Source organism: Sardina pilchardus, chromosome 2 (assembly GCF_963854185.1).
Source record: "Sardina pilchardus chromosome 2, fSarPil1.1, whole genome shotgun sequence".
NCBI classification, from domain to species: Eukaryota; Metazoa; Chordata; class Actinopteri; order Clupeiformes; family Clupeidae; genus Sardina; species Sardina pilchardus.
The window spans coordinates 748,201-764,408 of record NC_084995.1 but is presented as its reverse complement, the minus strand read 5'-3'; the positions used below and the strand labels follow the sequence as shown (position 1 = coordinate 764,408).

General features: G+C 50.8%; 24 non-coding genes across 24 annotated transcripts; all 24 read left to right on the top strand.

Annotated features, from left to right (window-relative positions):
• The first annotated feature begins 341 nt into the window (after positions 1 to 341).
• Positions 342 to 532, top strand: LOC134075298 (U2 spliceosomal RNA). Its single transcript, XR_009938055.1, has one exon. It is a non-coding gene; the product is annotated as a U2 spliceosomal RNA (small nuclear RNA).
• Positions 533 to 1,002: 470 nt separating this feature from the next.
• LOC134075297 (U2 spliceosomal RNA) lies at positions 1,003 to 1,193 on the top strand. Its single transcript, XR_009938054.1, has one exon. It is a non-coding gene; the product is annotated as a U2 spliceosomal RNA (small nuclear RNA).
• A 501-nt stretch (positions 1,194 to 1,694) lies between these two features.
• On the top strand, positions 1,695 to 1,885 carry LOC134075296 (U2 spliceosomal RNA). The gene has a single exon (XR_009938053.1). It is a non-coding gene; the product is annotated as a U2 spliceosomal RNA (small nuclear RNA).
• Positions 1,886 to 2,362: 477 nt separating this feature from the next.
• LOC134075295 (U2 spliceosomal RNA) lies at positions 2,363 to 2,553 on the top strand. The gene has a single exon (XR_009938052.1). It is a non-coding gene; the product is annotated as a U2 spliceosomal RNA (small nuclear RNA).
• Positions 2,554 to 3,029: 476 nt separating this feature from the next.
• On the top strand, positions 3,030 to 3,220 carry LOC134075294 (U2 spliceosomal RNA). Its single transcript, XR_009938051.1, has one exon. It is a non-coding gene; the product is annotated as a U2 spliceosomal RNA (small nuclear RNA).
• Positions 3,221 to 3,697: 477 nt separating this feature from the next.
• On the top strand, positions 3,698 to 3,888 carry LOC134075292 (U2 spliceosomal RNA). Its single transcript, XR_009938050.1, has one exon. It is a non-coding gene; the product is annotated as a U2 spliceosomal RNA (small nuclear RNA).
• A 477-nt stretch (positions 3,889 to 4,365) lies between these two features.
• Positions 4,366 to 4,556, top strand: LOC134075291 (U2 spliceosomal RNA). The gene has a single exon (XR_009938049.1). It is a non-coding gene; the product is annotated as a U2 spliceosomal RNA (small nuclear RNA).
• A 477-nt stretch (positions 4,557 to 5,033) lies between these two features.
• On the top strand, positions 5,034 to 5,224 carry LOC134075290 (U2 spliceosomal RNA). Its single transcript, XR_009938048.1, has one exon. It is a non-coding gene; the product is annotated as a U2 spliceosomal RNA (small nuclear RNA).
• Positions 5,225 to 5,701: 477 nt separating this feature from the next.
• On the top strand, positions 5,702 to 5,892 carry LOC134075289 (U2 spliceosomal RNA). The gene has a single exon (XR_009938047.1). It is a non-coding gene; the product is annotated as a U2 spliceosomal RNA (small nuclear RNA).
• A 477-nt stretch (positions 5,893 to 6,369) lies between these two features.
• Positions 6,370 to 6,560, top strand: LOC134075287 (U2 spliceosomal RNA). Its single transcript, XR_009938045.1, has one exon. It is a non-coding gene; the product is annotated as a U2 spliceosomal RNA (small nuclear RNA).
• Positions 6,561 to 7,037: 477 nt separating this feature from the next.
• LOC134075286 (U2 spliceosomal RNA) lies at positions 7,038 to 7,228 on the top strand. The gene has a single exon (XR_009938044.1). It is a non-coding gene; the product is annotated as a U2 spliceosomal RNA (small nuclear RNA).
• Positions 7,229 to 7,705: 477 nt separating this feature from the next.
• On the top strand, positions 7,706 to 7,896 carry LOC134075285 (U2 spliceosomal RNA). The gene has a single exon (XR_009938043.1). It is a non-coding gene; the product is annotated as a U2 spliceosomal RNA (small nuclear RNA).
• Positions 7,897 to 8,373: 477 nt separating this feature from the next.
• On the top strand, positions 8,374 to 8,564 carry LOC134075284 (U2 spliceosomal RNA). The gene has a single exon (XR_009938042.1). It is a non-coding gene; the product is annotated as a U2 spliceosomal RNA (small nuclear RNA).
• Positions 8,565 to 9,041: 477 nt separating this feature from the next.
• LOC134075283 (U2 spliceosomal RNA) lies at positions 9,042 to 9,232 on the top strand. Its single transcript, XR_009938041.1, has one exon. It is a non-coding gene; the product is annotated as a U2 spliceosomal RNA (small nuclear RNA).
• Positions 9,233 to 9,709: 477 nt separating this feature from the next.
• On the top strand, positions 9,710 to 9,900 carry LOC134075781 (U2 spliceosomal RNA). The gene has a single exon (XR_009938503.1). It is a non-coding gene; the product is annotated as a U2 spliceosomal RNA (small nuclear RNA).
• A 485-nt stretch (positions 9,901 to 10,385) lies between these two features.
• Positions 10,386 to 10,576, top strand: LOC134075780 (U2 spliceosomal RNA). Its single transcript, XR_009938502.1, has one exon. It is a non-coding gene; the product is annotated as a U2 spliceosomal RNA (small nuclear RNA).
• A 477-nt stretch (positions 10,577 to 11,053) lies between these two features.
• Positions 11,054 to 11,244, top strand: LOC134075779 (U2 spliceosomal RNA). Its single transcript, XR_009938501.1, has one exon. It is a non-coding gene; the product is annotated as a U2 spliceosomal RNA (small nuclear RNA).
• Positions 11,245 to 11,721: 477 nt separating this feature from the next.
• On the top strand, positions 11,722 to 11,912 carry LOC134075774 (U2 spliceosomal RNA). The gene has a single exon (XR_009938496.1). It is a non-coding gene; the product is annotated as a U2 spliceosomal RNA (small nuclear RNA).
• A 477-nt stretch (positions 11,913 to 12,389) lies between these two features.
• On the top strand, positions 12,390 to 12,580 carry LOC134075763 (U2 spliceosomal RNA). Its single transcript, XR_009938485.1, has one exon. It is a non-coding gene; the product is annotated as a U2 spliceosomal RNA (small nuclear RNA).
• Positions 12,581 to 13,057: 477 nt separating this feature from the next.
• On the top strand, positions 13,058 to 13,248 carry LOC134075751 (U2 spliceosomal RNA). Its single transcript, XR_009938471.1, has one exon. It is a non-coding gene; the product is annotated as a U2 spliceosomal RNA (small nuclear RNA).
• A 477-nt stretch (positions 13,249 to 13,725) lies between these two features.
• On the top strand, positions 13,726 to 13,916 carry LOC134075739 (U2 spliceosomal RNA). Its single transcript, XR_009938461.1, has one exon. It is a non-coding gene; the product is annotated as a U2 spliceosomal RNA (small nuclear RNA).
• Positions 13,917 to 14,393: 477 nt separating this feature from the next.
• Positions 14,394 to 14,584, top strand: LOC134075727 (U2 spliceosomal RNA). The gene has a single exon (XR_009938458.1). It is a non-coding gene; the product is annotated as a U2 spliceosomal RNA (small nuclear RNA).
• Positions 14,585 to 15,061: 477 nt separating this feature from the next.
• Positions 15,062 to 15,252, top strand: LOC134075716 (U2 spliceosomal RNA). Its single transcript, XR_009938450.1, has one exon. It is a non-coding gene; the product is annotated as a U2 spliceosomal RNA (small nuclear RNA).
• A 477-nt stretch (positions 15,253 to 15,729) lies between these two features.
• Positions 15,730 to 15,920, top strand: LOC134075703 (U2 spliceosomal RNA). Its single transcript, XR_009938439.1, has one exon. It is a non-coding gene; the product is annotated as a U2 spliceosomal RNA (small nuclear RNA).
• The last annotated feature ends 288 nt before the right edge of the window (positions 15,921 to 16,208 follow it).

Below are 16,208 nucleotides of genomic sequence, written 5' to 3'. Positions count from 1 at the left end.
TTTTCCCGCTCTTTTTCTCTTTTTTTTTTTTTTTTTTTTTTTTTTTAAATGATGTATTTATTTATCTGTCTGTCTGTCTGTCTGTCTGTCTGTCTGTCTGTCTGTCTGTCTGTCTGTCTGTCTGTCTGTCTGTCTGTCTGTCTGTCTGTGGAACTAACTCTCTCGTCTGCTGTCTCCTAGGAAATCCGACTGCGCAGGCGCCAGACCAGACCACGAGGCCTCTCGCCCGAGTCCGGCGGTCATCCGGCGGTCAGCGTTCTTCTCTTGCCCCGCCCCTCCGCGGAGTACCGGCGTCTGGTGAGTCGCCCGGGGGGCCGCCGGACCCCGTACGGTCGAGGGGTATCGCTTCTCGGCCTTTTGGCTAAGATCAAGTGTAGTATCTGTTCTTATCAGTTTAATATCTGATACGTCCTCTACCCGAGGACTATATATTAATCTGATTTTTGGAACAGGGAGACGGAAGAGGGGCTTGCTCCGTCCGCTCCACGCATCGACCTGGTATTGCAGTGACTCCAGGAACGGTGCACATCTCTTTGAATGTTGAAGAAAAGAACCCAAGAACCCAAGAACCCAAGAACCCAAGAACCCAAGAACACAAGAACACAAGAACACAAGAACCCTCTCTCCCAGGTCTCTACCTCCCTTTTCGCCCGCTGTTGCGTTTTCCCGCTCTTTTTCTCTTTTTTTTTTTTTTTTTTTTTTTTTTTAAATGATGTATTTATTTATCTGTCTGTCTGTCTGTCTGTCTGTCTGTCTGTCTGTCTGTCTGTCTGTCTGTCTGTCTGTCTGTCTGTCTGTCTGTCTGTCTGTGGAACTAACTCTCTCGTCTGCTGTCTCCTAGGAAATCCGACTGCGCAGGCGCCAGACCAGACCACGAGGCCTCTCGCCCGAGTCCGGCGGTCATCCGGCGGTCAGCGTTCTTCTCTTGCCCCGCCCCTCCGCGGAGTACCGGCGTCTGGTGAGTCGCCCGGGGGGCCGCCGGACCCCGTACGGTCGAGGGGTATCGCTTCTCGGCCTTTTGGCTAAGATCAAGTGTAGTATCTGTTCTTATCAGTTTAATATCTGATACGTCCTCTACCCGAGGACTATATATTAATCTGATTTTTGGAACAGGGAGACGGAAGAGGGGCTTGCTCCGTCCGCTCCACGCATCGACCTGGTATTGCAGTGACTCCAGGAACGGTGCACATCTCTTTGAATGTTGAAGAAAAGAACCCAAGAACCCAAGAACCCAAGAACCCAAGAACCCAAGAACACAAGAACACAAGAACACAAGAACCCTCTCTCCCAGGTCTCTACCTCCCTTTTCGCCCGCTGTTGCGTTTTCCCGCTCTTTTTCTCTTTTTTTTTTTTTTTTTTTTTTTTTTTAAATGATGTATTTATTTATCTGTCTGTCTGTCTGTCTGTCTGTCTGTCTGTCTGTCTGTCGTCTGTCTGTCTGTCTGTCTGTCTGTCTGTCTGTCTGTCTGTCTGTCTGTCTGTCTGTCTGTCTGTCTGTCTGTGGAACTAACTCTCTCGTCTGCTGTCTCCTAGGAAATCCGACTGCGCAGACGCCAGACCAGGCCACGAGGCCTCTCGCCCGAGTCCGGCGGTCATCCGGCGGTCAGCGTTCTTCTCTTGCCCCGCCCCTCCGCGGAGTACCGGCGTCTGGTGAGTCGCCCGGGGGGACGCCGGACCCCGTACGGTCGAGGGGTATCGCTTCTCGGCCTTTTGGCTAAGATCAAGTGTAGTATCTGTTCTTATCAGTTTAATATCTGATACGTCCTCTACCCGAGGACTATATATTAATCTGATTTTTGGAACAGGGAGACGGAAGAGGGGCTTGCTCCGTCCGCTCCACGCATCGACCTGGTATTGCAGTGACTCCAGGAACGGTGCACATCTCTTTGAATGTTGAAGAAAAGAACCCAAGAACCCAAGAACCCAAGAACCCAAGAACCCAAGAACCCAAGAACACAAGAACACAAGAACCCTCTCTCCCAGGTCTCTACCTCCCTTTTCGCCCGCTGTTGCGTTTTCCCGCTCTTTTTCTCTTTTTTTTTTTTTTTTTTTTTTTTTTTAAAAAATGATGTATGTATTTATTTGTCTGTCTGTCTGTCTGTCTGTCTGTCTGTCTGTCTGTCTGTCTGTCTGTCTGTCTGTCTGTCTGTCTGTCTGTCTGTCTGTCTGTGGAACTAACTCTCTCGTCTGCTGTCTCCTAGGAAATCCGACTGCGCAGACGCCAGACCAGGCCACGAGGCCTCTCGCCCGAGTCCGGCGGTCATCCGGCGGTCAGCGTTCTTCTCTTGCCCCGCCCCTCCGCGGAGTACCGGCGTCTGGTGAGTCGCCCGGGGGGACGCCGGACCCCGTACGGTCGAGGGGTATCGCTTCTCGGCCTTTTGGCTAAGATCAAGTGTAGTATCTGTTCTTATCAGTTTAATATCTGATACGTCCTCTACCCGAGGACTATATATTAATCTGATTTTTGGAACAGGGAGACGGAAGAGGGGCTTGCTCCGTCCGCTCCACGCATCGACCTGGTATTGCAGTGACTCCAGGAACGGTGCACATCTCTTTGAATGTTGAAGAAAAGAACCCAAGAACCCAAGAACCCAAGAACCCAAGAACCCAAGAACCCAAGAACACAAGAACACAAGAACCCTCTCTCCCAGGTCTCTACCTCCCTTTTCGCCCGCTGTTGCGTTTTCCCGCTCTTTTTCTCTTTTTTTTTTTTTTTTTTTTTTTTTTAAAAAATGATGTATGTATTTATTTGTCTGTCTGTCTGTCTGTCTGTCTGTCTGTCTGTCTGTCTGTCTGTCTGTCTGTCTGTCTGTCTGTCTGTCTGTCTGTCTGTCTGTGGAACTAACTCTCTCGTCTGCTGTCTCCTAGGAAATCCGACTGCGCAGACGCCAGACCAGGCCACGAGGCCTCTCGCCCGAGTCCGGCGGTCATCCGGCGGTCAGCGTTCTTCTCTTGCCCCGCCCCTCCGCGGAGTACCGGCGTCTGGTGAGTCGCCCGGGGGGACGCCGGACCCCGTACGGTCGAGGGGTATCGCTTCTCGGCCTTTTGGCTAAGATCAAGTGTAGTATCTGTTCTTATCAGTTTAATATCTGATACGTCCTCTACCCGAGGACTATATATTAATCTGATTTTTGGAACAGGGAGACGGAAGAGGGGCTTGCTCCGTCCGCTCCACGCATCGACCTGGTATTGCAGTGACTCCAGGAACGGTGCACATCTCTTTGAATGTTGAAGAAAAGAACCCAAGAACCCAAGAACCCAAGAACCCAAGAACCCAAGAACCCAAGAACACAAGAACACAAGAACCCTCTCTCCCAGGTCTCTACCTCCCTTTTCGCCCGCTGTTGCGTTTTCCCGCTCTTTTTCTCTTTTTTTTTTTTTTTTTTTTTTTTTTTAAAAAATGATGTATGTATTTATTTGTCTGTCTGTCTGTCTGTCTGTCTGTCTGTCTGTCTGTCTGTCTGTCTGTCTGTCTGTCTGTCTGTCTGTCTGTCTGTCTGTCTGTGGAACTAACTCTCTCGTCTGCTGTCTCCTAGGAAATCCGACTGCGCAGACGCCAGACCAGGCCACGAGGCCTCTCGCCCGAGTCCGGCGGTCATCCGGCGGTCAGCGTTCTTCTCTTGCCCCGCCCCTCCGCGGAGTACCGGCGTCTGGTGAGTCGCCCGGGGGGACGCCGGACCCCGTACGGTCGAGGGGTATCGCTTCTCGGCCTTTTGGCTAAGATCAAGTGTAGTATCTGTTCTTATCAGTTTAATATCTGATACGTCCTCTACCCGAGGACTATATATTAATCTGATTTTTGGAACAGGGAGACGGAAGAGGGGCTTGCTCCGTCCGCTCCACGCATCGACCTGGTATTGCAGTGACTCCAGGAACGGTGCACATCTCTTTGAATGTTGAAGAAAAGAACCCAAGAACCCAAGAACCCAAGAACCCAAGAACCCAAGAACCCAAGAACACAAGAACACAAGAACCCTCTCTCCCAGGTCTCTACCTCCCTTTTCGCCCGCTGTTGCGTTTTCCCGCTCTTTTTCTCTTTTTTTTTTTTTTTTTTTTTTTTTTTAAAAAATGATGTATGTATTTATTTGTCTGTCTGTCTGTCTGTCTGTCTGTCTGTCTGTCTGTCTGTCTGTCTGTCTGTCTGTCTGTCTGTCTGTCTGTCTGTCTGTCTGTGGAACTAACTCTCTCGTCTGCTGTCTCCTAGGAAATCCGACTGCGCAGACGCCAGACCAGGCCACGAGGCCTCTCGCCCGAGTCCGGCGGTCATCCGGCGGTCAGCGTTCTTCTCTTGCCCCGCCCCTCCGCGGAGTACCGGCGTCTGGTGAGTCGCCCGGGGGGACGCCGGACCCCGTACGGTCGAGGGGTATCGCTTCTCGGCCTTTTGGCTAAGATCAAGTGTAGTATCTGTTCTTATCAGTTTAATATCTGATACGTCCTCTACCCGAGGACTATATATTAATCTGATTTTTGGAACAGGGAGACGGAAGAGGGGCTTGCTCCGTCCGCTCCACGCATCGACCTGGTATTGCAGTGACTCCAGGAACGGTGCACATCTCTTTGAATGTTGAAGAAAAGAACCCAAGAACCCAAGAACCCAAGAACCCAAGAACCCAAGAACCCAAGAACACAAGAACACAAGAACCCTCTCTCCCAGGTCTCTACCTCCCTTTTCGCCCGCTGTTGCGTTTTCCCGCTCTTTTTCTCTTTTTTTTTTTTTTTTTTTTTTTTTTTAAAAAATGATGTATGTATTTATTTGTCTGTCTGTCTGTCTGTCTGTCTGTCTGTCTGTCTGTCTGTCTGTCTGTCTGTCTGTCTGTCTGTCTGTCTGTCTGTCTGTCTGTGGAACTAACTCTCTCGTCTGCTGTCTCCTAGGAAATCCGACTGCGCAGACGCCAGACCAGGCCACGAGGCCTCTCGCCCGAGTCCGGCGGTCATCCGGCGGTCAGCGTTCTTCTCTTGCCCCGCCCCTCCGCGGAGTACCGGCGTCTGGTGAGTCGCCCGGGGGGACGCCGGACCCCGTACGGTCGAGGGGTATCGCTTCTCGGCCTTTTGGCTAAGATCAAGTGTAGTATCTGTTCTTATCAGTTTAATATCTGATACGTCCTCTACCCGAGGACTATATATTAATCTGATTTTTGGAACAGGGAGACGGAAGAGGGGCTTGCTCCGTCCGCTCCACGCATCGACCTGGTATTGCAGTGACTCCAGGAACGGTGCACATCTCTTTGAATGTTGAAGAAAAGAACCCAAGAACCCAAGAACCCAAGAACCCAAGAACCCAAGAACCCAAGAACACAAGAACACAAGAACCCTCTCTCCCAGGTCTCTACCTCCCTTTTCGCCCGCTGTTGCGTTTTCCCGCTCTTTTTCTCTTTTTTTTTTTTTTTTTTTTTTTTTTTAAAAAATGATGTATGTATTTATTTGTCTGTCTGTCTGTCTGTCTGTCTGTCTGTCTGTCTGTCTGTCTGTCTGTCTGTCTGTCTGTCTGTCTGTCTGTCTGTCTGTCTGTGGAACTAACTCTCTCGTCTGCTGTCTCCTAGGAAATCCGACTGCGCAGACGCCAGACCAGGCCACGAGGCCTCTCGCCCGAGTCCGGCGGTCATCCGGCGGTCAGCGTTCTTCTCTTGCCCCGCCCCTCCGCGGAGTACCGGCGTCTGGTGAGTCGCCCGGGGGGACGCCGGACCCCGTACGGTCGAGGGGTATCGCTTCTCGGCCTTTTGGCTAAGATCAAGTGTAGTATCTGTTCTTATCAGTTTAATATCTGATACGTCCTCTACCCGAGGACTATATATTAATCTGATTTTTGGAACAGGGAGACGGAAGAGGGGCTTGCTCCGTCCGCTCCACGCATCGACCTGGTATTGCAGTGACTCCAGGAACGGTGCACATCTCTTTGAATGTTGAAGAAAAGAACCCAAGAACCCAAGAACCCAAGAACCCAAGAACCCAAGAACCCAAGAACACAAGAACACAAGAACCCTCTCTCCCAGGTCTCTACCTCCCTTTTCGCCCGCTGTTGCGTTTTCCCGCTCTTTTTCTCTTTTTTTTTTTTTTTTTTTTTTTTTTTAAAAAATGATGTATGTATTTATTTGTCTGTCTGTCTGTCTGTCTGTCTGTCTGTCTGTCTGTCTGTCTGTCTGTCTGTCTGTCTGTCTGTCTGTCTGTCTGTCTGTCTGTGGAACTAACTCTCTCGTCTGCTGTCTCCTAGGAAATCCGACTGCGCAGACGCCAGACCAGGCCACGAGGCCTCTCGCCCGAGTCCGGCGGTCATCCGGCGGTCAGCGTTCTTCTCTTGCCCCGCCCCTCCGCGGAGTACCGGCGTCTGGTGAGTCGCCCGGGGGGACGCCGGACCCCGTACGGTCGAGGGGTATCGCTTCTCGGCCTTTTGGCTAAGATCAAGTGTAGTATCTGTTCTTATCAGTTTAATATCTGATACGTCCTCTACCCGAGGACTATATATTAATCTGATTTTTGGAACAGGGAGACGGAAGAGGGGCTTGCTCCGTCCGCTCCACGCATCGACCTGGTATTGCAGTGACTCCAGGAACGGTGCACATCTCTTTGAATGTTGAAGAAAAGAACCCAAGAACCCAAGAACCCAAGAACCCAAGAACCCAAGAACCCAAGAACACAAGAACACAAGAACCCTCTCTCCCAGGTCTCTACCTCCCTTTTCGCCCGCTGTTGCGTTTTCCCGCTCTTTTTCTCTTTTTTTTTTTTTTTTTTTTTTTTTTTAAAAAATGATGTATGTATTTATTTGTCTGTCTGTCTGTCTGTCTGTCTGTCTGTCTGTCTGTCTGTCTGTCTGTCTGTCTGTCTGTCTGTCTGTCTGTCTGTCTGTCTGTGGAACTAACTCTCTCGTCTGCTGTCTCCTAGGAAATCCGACTGCGCAGACGCCAGACCAGGCCACGAGGCCTCTCGCCCGAGTCCGGCGGTCATCCGGCGGTCAGCGTTCTTCTCTTGCCCCGCCCCTCCGCGGAGTACCGGCGTCTGGTGAGTCGCCCGGGGGGACGCCGGACCCCGTACGGTCGAGGGGTATCGCTTCTCGGCCTTTTGGCTAAGATCAAGTGTAGTATCTGTTCTTATCAGTTTAATATCTGATACGTCCTCTACCCGAGGACTATATATTAATCTGATTTTTGGAACAGGGAGACGGAAGAGGGGCTTGCTCCGTCCGCTCCACGCATCGACCTGGTATTGCAGTGACTCCAGGAACGGTGCACATCTCTTTGAATGTTGAAGAAAAGAACCCAAGAACCCAAGAACCCAAGAACCCAAGAACCCAAGAACCCAAGAACACAAGAACACAAGAACCCTCTCTCCCAGGTCTCTACCTCCCTTTTCGCCCGCTGTTGCGTTTTCCCGCTCTTTTTCTCTTTTTTTTTTTTTTTTTTTTTTTTTTTAAAAAATGATGTATGTATTTATTTGTCTGTCTGTCTGTCTGTCTGTCTGTCTGTCTGTCTGTCTGTCTGTCTGTCTGTCTGTCTGTCTGTCTGTCTGTCTGTCTGTCTGTGGAACTAACTCTCTCGTCTGCTGTCTCCTAGGAAATCCGACTGCGCAGACGCCAGACCAGGCCACGAGGCCTCTCGCCCGAGTCCGGCGGTCATCCGGCGGTCAGCGTTCTTCTCTTGCCCCGCCCCTCCGCGGAGTACCGGCGTCTGGTGAGTCGCCCGGGGGGACGCCGGACCCCGTACGGTCGAGGGGTATCGCTTCTCGGCCTTTTGGCTAAGATCAAGTGTAGTATCTGTTCTTATCAGTTTAATATCTGATACGTCCTCTACCCGAGGACTATATATTAATCTGATTTTTGGAACAGGGAGACGGAAGAGGGGCTTGCTCCGTCCGCTCCACGCATCGACCTGGTATTGCAGTGACTCCAGGAACGGTGCACATCTCTTTGAATGTTGAAGAAAAGAACCCAAGAACCCAAGAACCCAAGAACCCAAGAACCCAAGAACCCAAGAACACAAGAACACAAGAACCCTCTCTCCCAGGTCTCTACCTCCCTTTTCGCCCGCTGTTGCGTTTTCCCGCTCTTTTTCTCTTTTTTTTTTTTTTTTTTTTTTTTTTTAAAAAATGATGTATGTATTTATTTGTCTGTCTGTCTGTCTGTCTGTCTGTCTGTCTGTCTGTCTGTCTGTCTGTCTGTCTGTCTGTCTGTCTGTCTGTCTGTCTGTCTGTGGAACTAACTCTCTCGTCTGCTGTCTCCTAGGAAATCCGACTGCGCAGACGCCAGACCAGGCCACGAGGCCTCTCGCCCGAGTCCGGCGGTCATCCGGCGGTCAGCGTTCTTCTCTTGCCCCGCCCCTCCGCGGAGTACCGGCGTCTGGTGAGTCGCCCGGGGGGACGCCGGACCCCGTACGGTCGAGGGGTATCGCTTCTCGGCCTTTTGGCTAAGATCAAGTGTAGTATCTGTTCTTATCAGTTTAATATCTGATACGTCCTCTACCCGAGGACTATATATTAATCTGATTTTTGGAACAGGGAGACGGAAGAGGGGCTTGCTCCGTCCGCTCCACGCATCGACCTGGTATTGCAGTGACTCCAGGAACGGTGCACATCTCTTTGAATGTTGAAGAAAAGAACCCAAGAACCCAAGAACCCAAGAACCCAAGAACCCAAGAACCCAAGAACACAAGAACACAAGAACCCTCTCTCCCAGGTCTCTACCTCCCTTTTCGCCCGCTGTTGCGTTTTCCCGCTCTTTTTCTCTTTTTTTTTTTTTTTTTTTTTTTTTTTAAAAAATGATGTATGTATTTATTTGTCTGTCTGTCTGTCTGTCTGTCTGTCTGTCTGTCTGTCTGTCTGTCTGTCTGTCTGTCTGTCTGTCTGTCTGTCTGTCTGTCTGTGGAACTAACTCTCTCGTCTGCTGTCTCCTAGGAAATCCGACTGCGCAGACGCCAGACCAGGCCACGAGGCCTCTCGCCCGAGTCCGGCGGTCATCCGGCGGTCAGCGTTCTTCTCTTGCCCCGCCCCTCCGCGGAGTACCGGCGTCTGGTGAGTCGCCCGGGGGGACGCCGGACCCCGTACGGTCGAGGGGTATCGCTTCTCGGCCTTTTGGCTAAGATCAAGTGTAGTATCTGTTCTTATCAGTTTAATATCTGATACGTCCTCTACCCGAGGACTATATATTAATCTGATTTTTGGAACAGGGAGACGGAAGAGGGGCTTGCTCCGTCCGCTCCACGCATCGACCTGGTATTGCAGTGACTCCAGGAACGGTGCACATCTCTTTGAATGTTGAAGAAAAGAACCCAAGAACCCAAGAACCCAAGAACCCAAGAACCCAAGAACCCAAGAACACAAGAACACAAGAACCCTCTCTCCCAGGTCTCTACCTCCCTTTTCGCCCGCTGTTGCGTTTTCCCGCTCTTTTTCTCTTTTTTTTTTTTTTTTTTTTTTTTTTTAAAAAATGATGTATGTATTTATTTGTCTGTCTGTCTGTCTGTCTGTCTGTCTGTCTGTCTGTCTGTCTGTCTGTCTGTCTGTCTGTCTGTCTGTCTGTCTGTCTGTCTGTGGAACTAACTCTCTCGTCTGCTGTCTCCTAGGAAATCCGACTGCGCAGACGCCAGACCAGGCCACGAGGCCTCTCGCCCGAGTCCGGCGGTCATCCGGCGGTCAGCGTTCTTCTCTTGCCCCGCCCCTCCGCGGAGTACCGGCGTCTGGTGAGTCGCCCGGGGGGACGCCGGACCCCGTACGGTCGAGGGGTATCGCTTCTCGGCCTTTTGGCTAAGATCAAGTGTAGTATCTGTTCTTATCAGTTTAATATCTGATACGTCCTCTACCCGAGGACTATATATTAATCTGATTTTTGGAACAGGGAGACGGAAGAGGGGCTTGCTCCGTCCGCTCCACGCATCGACCTGGTATTGCAGTGACTCCAGGAACGGTGCACATCTCTTTGAATGTTGAAGAAAAGAACCCAAGAACCCAAGAACCCAAGAACCCAAGAACCCAAGAACCCAAGAACCCAAGAACACAAGAACACAAGAACCCTCTCTCCCAGGTCTCTACCTCCCTTTTCGCCCGCTGTTGCGTTTTCCCGCTCTTTTTCTCTTTTTTTTTTTTTTTTTTTTTTTTTTTAAAAAATGATGTATGTATTTATTTGTCTGTCTGTCTGTCTGTCTGTCTGTCTGTCTGTCTGTCTGTCTGTCTGTCTGTCTGTCTGTCTGTCTGTCTGTCTGTCTGTCTGTGGAACTAACTCTCTCGTCTGCTGTCTCCTAGGAAATCCGACTGCGCAGACGCCAGACCAGGCCACGAGGCCTCTCGCCCGAGTCCGGCGGTCATCCGGCGGTCAGCGTTCTTCTCTTGCCCCGCCCCTCCGCGGAGTACCGGCGTCTGGTGAGTCGCCCGGGGGGACGCCGGACCCCGTACGGTCGAGGGGTATCGCTTCTCGGCCTTTTGGCTAAGATCAAGTGTAGTATCTGTTCTTATCAGTTTAATATCTGATACGTCCTCTACCCGAGGACTATATATTAATCTGATTTTTGGAACAGGGAGACGGAAGAGGGGCTTGCTCCGTCCGCTCCACGCATCGACCTGGTATTGCAGTGACTCCAGGAACGGTGCACATCTCTTTGAATGTTGAAGAAAAGAACCCAAGAACCCAAGAACCCAAGAACCCAAGAACCCAAGAACCCAAGAACACAAGAACACAAGAACCCTCTCTCCCAGGTCTCTACCTCCCTTTTCGCCCGCTGTTGCGTTTTCCCGCTCTTTTTCTCTTTTTTTTTTTTTTTTTTTTTTTTTTTAAAAAATGATGTATGTATTTATTTGTCTGTCTGTCTGTCTGTCTGTCTGTCTGTCTGTCTGTCTGTCTGTCTGTCTGTCTGTCTGTCTGTCTGTCTGTCTGTCTGTCTGTGGAACTAACTCTCTCGTCTGCTGTCTCCTAGGAAATCCGACTGCGCAGACGCCAGACCAGGCCACGAGGCCTCTCGCCCGAGTCCGGCGGTCATCCGGCGGTCAGCGTTCTTCTCTTGCCCCGCCCCTCCGCGGAGTACCGGCGTCTGGTGAGTCGCCCGGGGGGACGCCGGACCCCGTACGGTCGAGGGGTATCGCTTCTCGGCCTTTTGGCTAAGATCAAGTGTAGTATCTGTTCTTATCAGTTTAATATCTGATACGTCCTCTACCCGAGGACTATATATTAATCTGATTTTTGGAACAGGGAGACGGAAGAGGGGCTTGCTCCGTCCGCTCCACGCATCGACCTGGTATTGCAGTGACTCCAGGAACGGTGCACATCTCTTTGAATGTTGAAGAAAAGAACCCAAGAACCCAAGAACCCAAGAACCCAAGAACCCAAGAACCCAAGAACACAAGAACACAAGAACCCTCTCTCCCAGGTCTCTACCTCCCTTTTCGCCCGCTGTTGCGTTTTCCCGCTCTTTTTCTCTTTTTTTTTTTTTTTTTTTTTTTTTTTAAAAAATGATGTATGTATTTATTTGTCTGTCTGTCTGTCTGTCTGTCTGTCTGTCTGTCTGTCTGTCTGTCTGTCTGTCTGTCTGTCTGTCTGTCTGTCTGTCTGTCTGTGGAACTAACTCTCTCGTCTGCTGTCTCCTAGGAAATCCGACTGCGCAGACGCCAGACCAGGCCACGAGGCCTCTCGCCCGAGTCCGGCGGTCATCCGGCGGTCAGCGTTCTTCTCTTGCCCCGCCCCTCCGCGGAGTACCGGCGTCTGGTGAGTCGCCCGGGGGGACGCCGGACCCCGTACGGTCGAGGGGTATCGCTTCTCGGCCTTTTGGCTAAGATCAAGTGTAGTATCTGTTCTTATCAGTTTAATATCTGATACGTCCTCTACCCGAGGACTATATATTAATCTGATTTTTGGAACAGGGAGACGGAAGAGGGGCTTGCTCCGTCCGCTCCACGCATCGACCTGGTATTGCAGTGACTCCAGGAACGGTGCACATCTCTTTGAATGTTGAAGAAAAGAACCCAAGAACCCAAGAACCCAAGAACCCAAGAACCCAAGAACCCAAGAACACAAGAACACAAGAACCCTCTCTCCCAGGTCTCTACCTCCCTTTTCGCCCGCTGTTGCGTTTTCCCGCTCTTTTTCTCTTTTTTTTTTTTTTTTTTTTTTTTTTTAAAAAATGATGTATGTATTTATTTGTCTGTCTGTCTGTCTGTCTGTCTGTCTGTCTGTCTGTCTGTCTGTCTGTCTGTCTGTCTGTCTGTCTGTCTGTCTGTCTGTCTGTGGAACTAACTCTCTCGTCTGCTGTCTCCTAGGAAATCCGACTGCGCAGACGCCAGACCAGGCCACGAGGCCTCTCGCCCGAGTCCGGCGGTCATCCGGCGGTCAGCGTTCTTCTCTTGCCCCGCCCCTCCGCGGAGTACCGGCGTCTGGTGAGTCGCCCGGGGGGACGCCGGACCCCGTACGGTCGAGGGGTATCGCTTCTCGGCCTTTTGGCTAAGATCAAGTGTAGTATCTGTTCTTATCAGTTTAATATCTGATACGTCCTCTACCCGAGGACTATATATTAATCTGATTTTTGGAACAGGGAGACGGAAGAGGGGCTTGCTCCGTCCGCTCCACGCATCGACCTGGTATTGCAGTGACTCCAGGAACGGTGCACATCTCTTTGAATGTTGAAGAAAAGAACCCAAGAACCCAAGAACCCAAGAACCCAAGAACCCAAGAACCCAAGAACACAAGAACACAAGAACCCTCTCTCCCAGGTCTCTACCTCCCTTTTCGCCCGCTGTTGCGTTTTCCCGCTCTTTTTCTCTTTTTTTTTTTTTTTTTTTTTTTTTTTAAAAAATGATGTATGTATTTATTTGTCTGTCTGTCTGTCTGTCTGTCTGTCTGTCTGTCTGTCTGTCTGTCTGTCTGTCTGTCTGTCTGTCTGTCTGTCTGTCTGTCTGTGGAACTAACTCTCTCGTCTGCTGTCTCCTAGGAAATCCGACTGCGCAGACGCCAGACCAGGCCACGAGGCCTCTCGCCCGAGTCCGGCGGTCATCCGGCGGTCAGCGTTCTTCTCTTGCCCCGCCCCTCCGCGGAGTACCGGCGTCTGGTGAGTCGCCCGGGGGGACGCCGGACCCCGTACGGTCGAGGGGTATCGCTTCTCGGCCTTTTGGCTAAGATCAAGTGTAGTATCTGTTCTTATCAGTTTAATATCTGATACGTCCTCTACCCGAGGACTATATATTAATCTGATTTTTGGAACAGGGAGACGGAAGAGGGGCTTGCTCCGTCCGCTCCACGCATCGACCTGGTATTGCAGTGACTCCAGGAACGGTGCACATCTCTTTGAATGTTGAAGAAAAGAACCCAAGAACCCAAGAACCCAAGAACCCAAGAACCCAAGAACCCAAGAACACAAGAACACAAGAACCCTCTCTCCCAGGTCTCTACCTCCCTTTTCGCCCGCTGTTGCGTTTTCCCGCTCTTTTTCTCTTTTTTTTTTTTTTTTTTTTTTTTTTTAAAAAATGATGTATGTATTTATTTGTCTGTCTGTCTGTCTGTCTGTCTGTCTGTCTGTCTGTCTGTCTGTCTGTCTGTCTGTCTGTCTGTCTGTCTGTCTGTCTGTCTGTGGAACTAACTCTCTCGTCTGCTGTCTCCTAGGAAATCCGACTGCGCAGACGCCAGACCAGGCCACGAGGCCTCTCGCCCGAGTCCGGCGGTCATCCGGCGGTCAGCGTTCTTCTCTTGCCCCGCCCCTCCGCGGAGTACCGGCGTCTGGTGAGTCGCCCGGGGGGACGCCGGACCCCGTACGGTCGAGGGGTATCGCTTCTCGGCCTTTTGGCTAAGATCAAGTGTAGTATCTGTTCTTATCAGTTTAATATCTGATACGTCCTCTACCCGAGGACTATATATTAATCTGATTTTTGGAACAGGGAGACGGAAGAGGGGCTTGCTCCGTCCGCTCCACGCATCGACCTGGTATTGCAGTGACTCCAGGAACGGTGCACATCTCTTTGAATGTTGAAGAAAAGAACCCAAGAACCCAAGAACCCAAGAACCCAAGAACCCAAGAACCCAAGAACACAAGAACACAAGAACCCTCTCTCCCAGGTCTCTACCTCCCTTTTCGCCCGCTGTTGCGTTTTCCCGCTCTTTTTCTCTTTTTTTTTTTTTTTTTTTTTTTTTTTAAAAAATGATGTATGTATTTATTTGTCTGTCTGTCTGTCTGTCTGTCTGTCTGTCTGTCTGTCTGTCTGTCTGTCTGTCTGTCTGTCTGTCTGTCTGTCTGTCTGTCTGTGGAACTAACTCTCTCGTCTGCTGTCTCCTAGGAAATCCGACTGCGCAGACGCCAGACCAGGCCACGAGGCCTCTCGCCCGAGTCCGGCGGTCATCCGGCGGTCAGCGTTCTTCTCTTGCCCCGCCCCTCCGCGGAGTACCGGCGTCTGGTGAGTCGCCCGGGGGGACGCCGGACCCCGTACGGTCGAGGGGTATCGCTTCTCGGCCTTTTGGCTAAGATCAAGTGTAGTATCTGTTCTTATCAGTTTAATATCTGATACGTCCTCTACCCGAGGACTATATATTAATCTGATTTTTGGAACAGGGAGACGGAAGAGGGGCTTGCTCCGTCCGCTCCACGCATCGACCTGGTATTGCAGTGACTCCAGGAACGGTGCACATCTCTTTGAATGTTGAAGAAAAGAACCCAAGAACCCAAGAACCCAAGAACCCAAGAACCCAAGAACCCAAGAACACAAGAACACAAGAACCCTCTCTCCCAGGTCTCTACCTCCCTTTTCGCCCGCTGTTGCGTTTTCCCGCTCTTTTTCTCTTTTTTTTTTTTTTTTTTTTTTTTTTTAAAAAATGATGTATGTATTTATTTGTCTGTCTGTCTGTCTGTCTGTCTGTCTGTCTGTCTGTCTGTCTGTCTGTCTGTCTGTCTGTCTGTCTGTCTGTCTGTCTGTCTGTGGAACTAACTCTCTCGTCTGCTGTCTCCTAGGAAATCCGACTGCGCAGACGCCAGACCAGGCCACGAGGCCTCTCGCCCGAGTCCGGCGGTCATCCGGCGGTCAGCGTTCTTCTCTTGCCCCGCCCCTCCGCGGAGTACCGGCGTCTGGTGAGTCGCCCGGGGGGACGCCGGACCCCGTACGGTCGAGGGGTATCGCTTCTCGGCCTTTTGGCTAAGATCAAGTGTAGTATCTGTTCTTATCAGTTTAATATCTGATACGTCCTCTACCCGAGGACTATATATTAATCTGATTTTTGGAACAGGGAGACGGAAGAGGGGCTTGCTCCGTCCGCTCCACGCATCGACCTGGTATTGCAGTGACTCCAGGAACGGTGCACATCTCTTTGAATGTTGAAGAAAAGAACCCAAGAACCCAAGAACCCAAGAACCCAAGAACCCAAGAACCCAAGAACACAAGAACACAAGAACCCTCTCTCCCAGGTCTCTACCTCCCTTTTCGCCCGCTGTTGCGTTTTCCCGCTCTTTTTCTCTTTTTTTTTTTTTTTTTTTTTTTTTTTAAAAAATGATGTATGTATTTATTTGTCTGTCTGTCTGTCTGTCTGTCTGTCTGTCTGTCTGTCTGTCTGTCTGTCTGTCTGTCTGTCTGTCTGTCTGTCTGTCTGTCTGTGGAACTAACTCTCTCGTCTGCTGTCTCCTAGGAAATCCGACTGCGCAGACGCCAGACCAGGCCACGAGGCCTCTCGCCCGAGTCCGGCGGTCATCCGGCGGTCAGCGTTCTTCTCTTGCCCCGCCCCTCCGCGGAGTACCGGCGTCTGGTGAGTCGCCCGGGGGGACGCCGGACCCCGTACGGTCGAGGGGTATCGCTTCTCGGCCTTTTGGCTAAGATCAAGTGTAGTATCTGTTCTTATCAGTTTAATATCTGATACGTCCTCTACCCGAGGACTATATATTAATCTGATTTTTGGAACAGGGAGACGGAAGAGGGGCTTGCTCCGTCCGCTCCACGCATCGACCTGGTATTGCAGTGACTCCAGGAACGGTGCACATCTCTTTGAATGTTGAAGAAAAGAACCCAAGAACCCAAGAACCCAAGAACCCAAGAACCCAAGAACCCAAGAACACAAGAACACAAGAACCCTCTCTCCCAGGTCTCTACCTCCCTTTTCGCCCGCTGTTGCGTTTTCCCGCTCTTTTTCTCTTTTTTTTTTTTTTTTTTTTTTTTTTTAAAAAATGATGTATGTATTTATTTGTCTGTCTGTCTGTCTGTCTGTCTGTCTGTCTGTCTGTCTGTCTGTCTGTCTGTCTGTCTGTCTGTCTGTCTGTCTGTCTGTCTGTGGA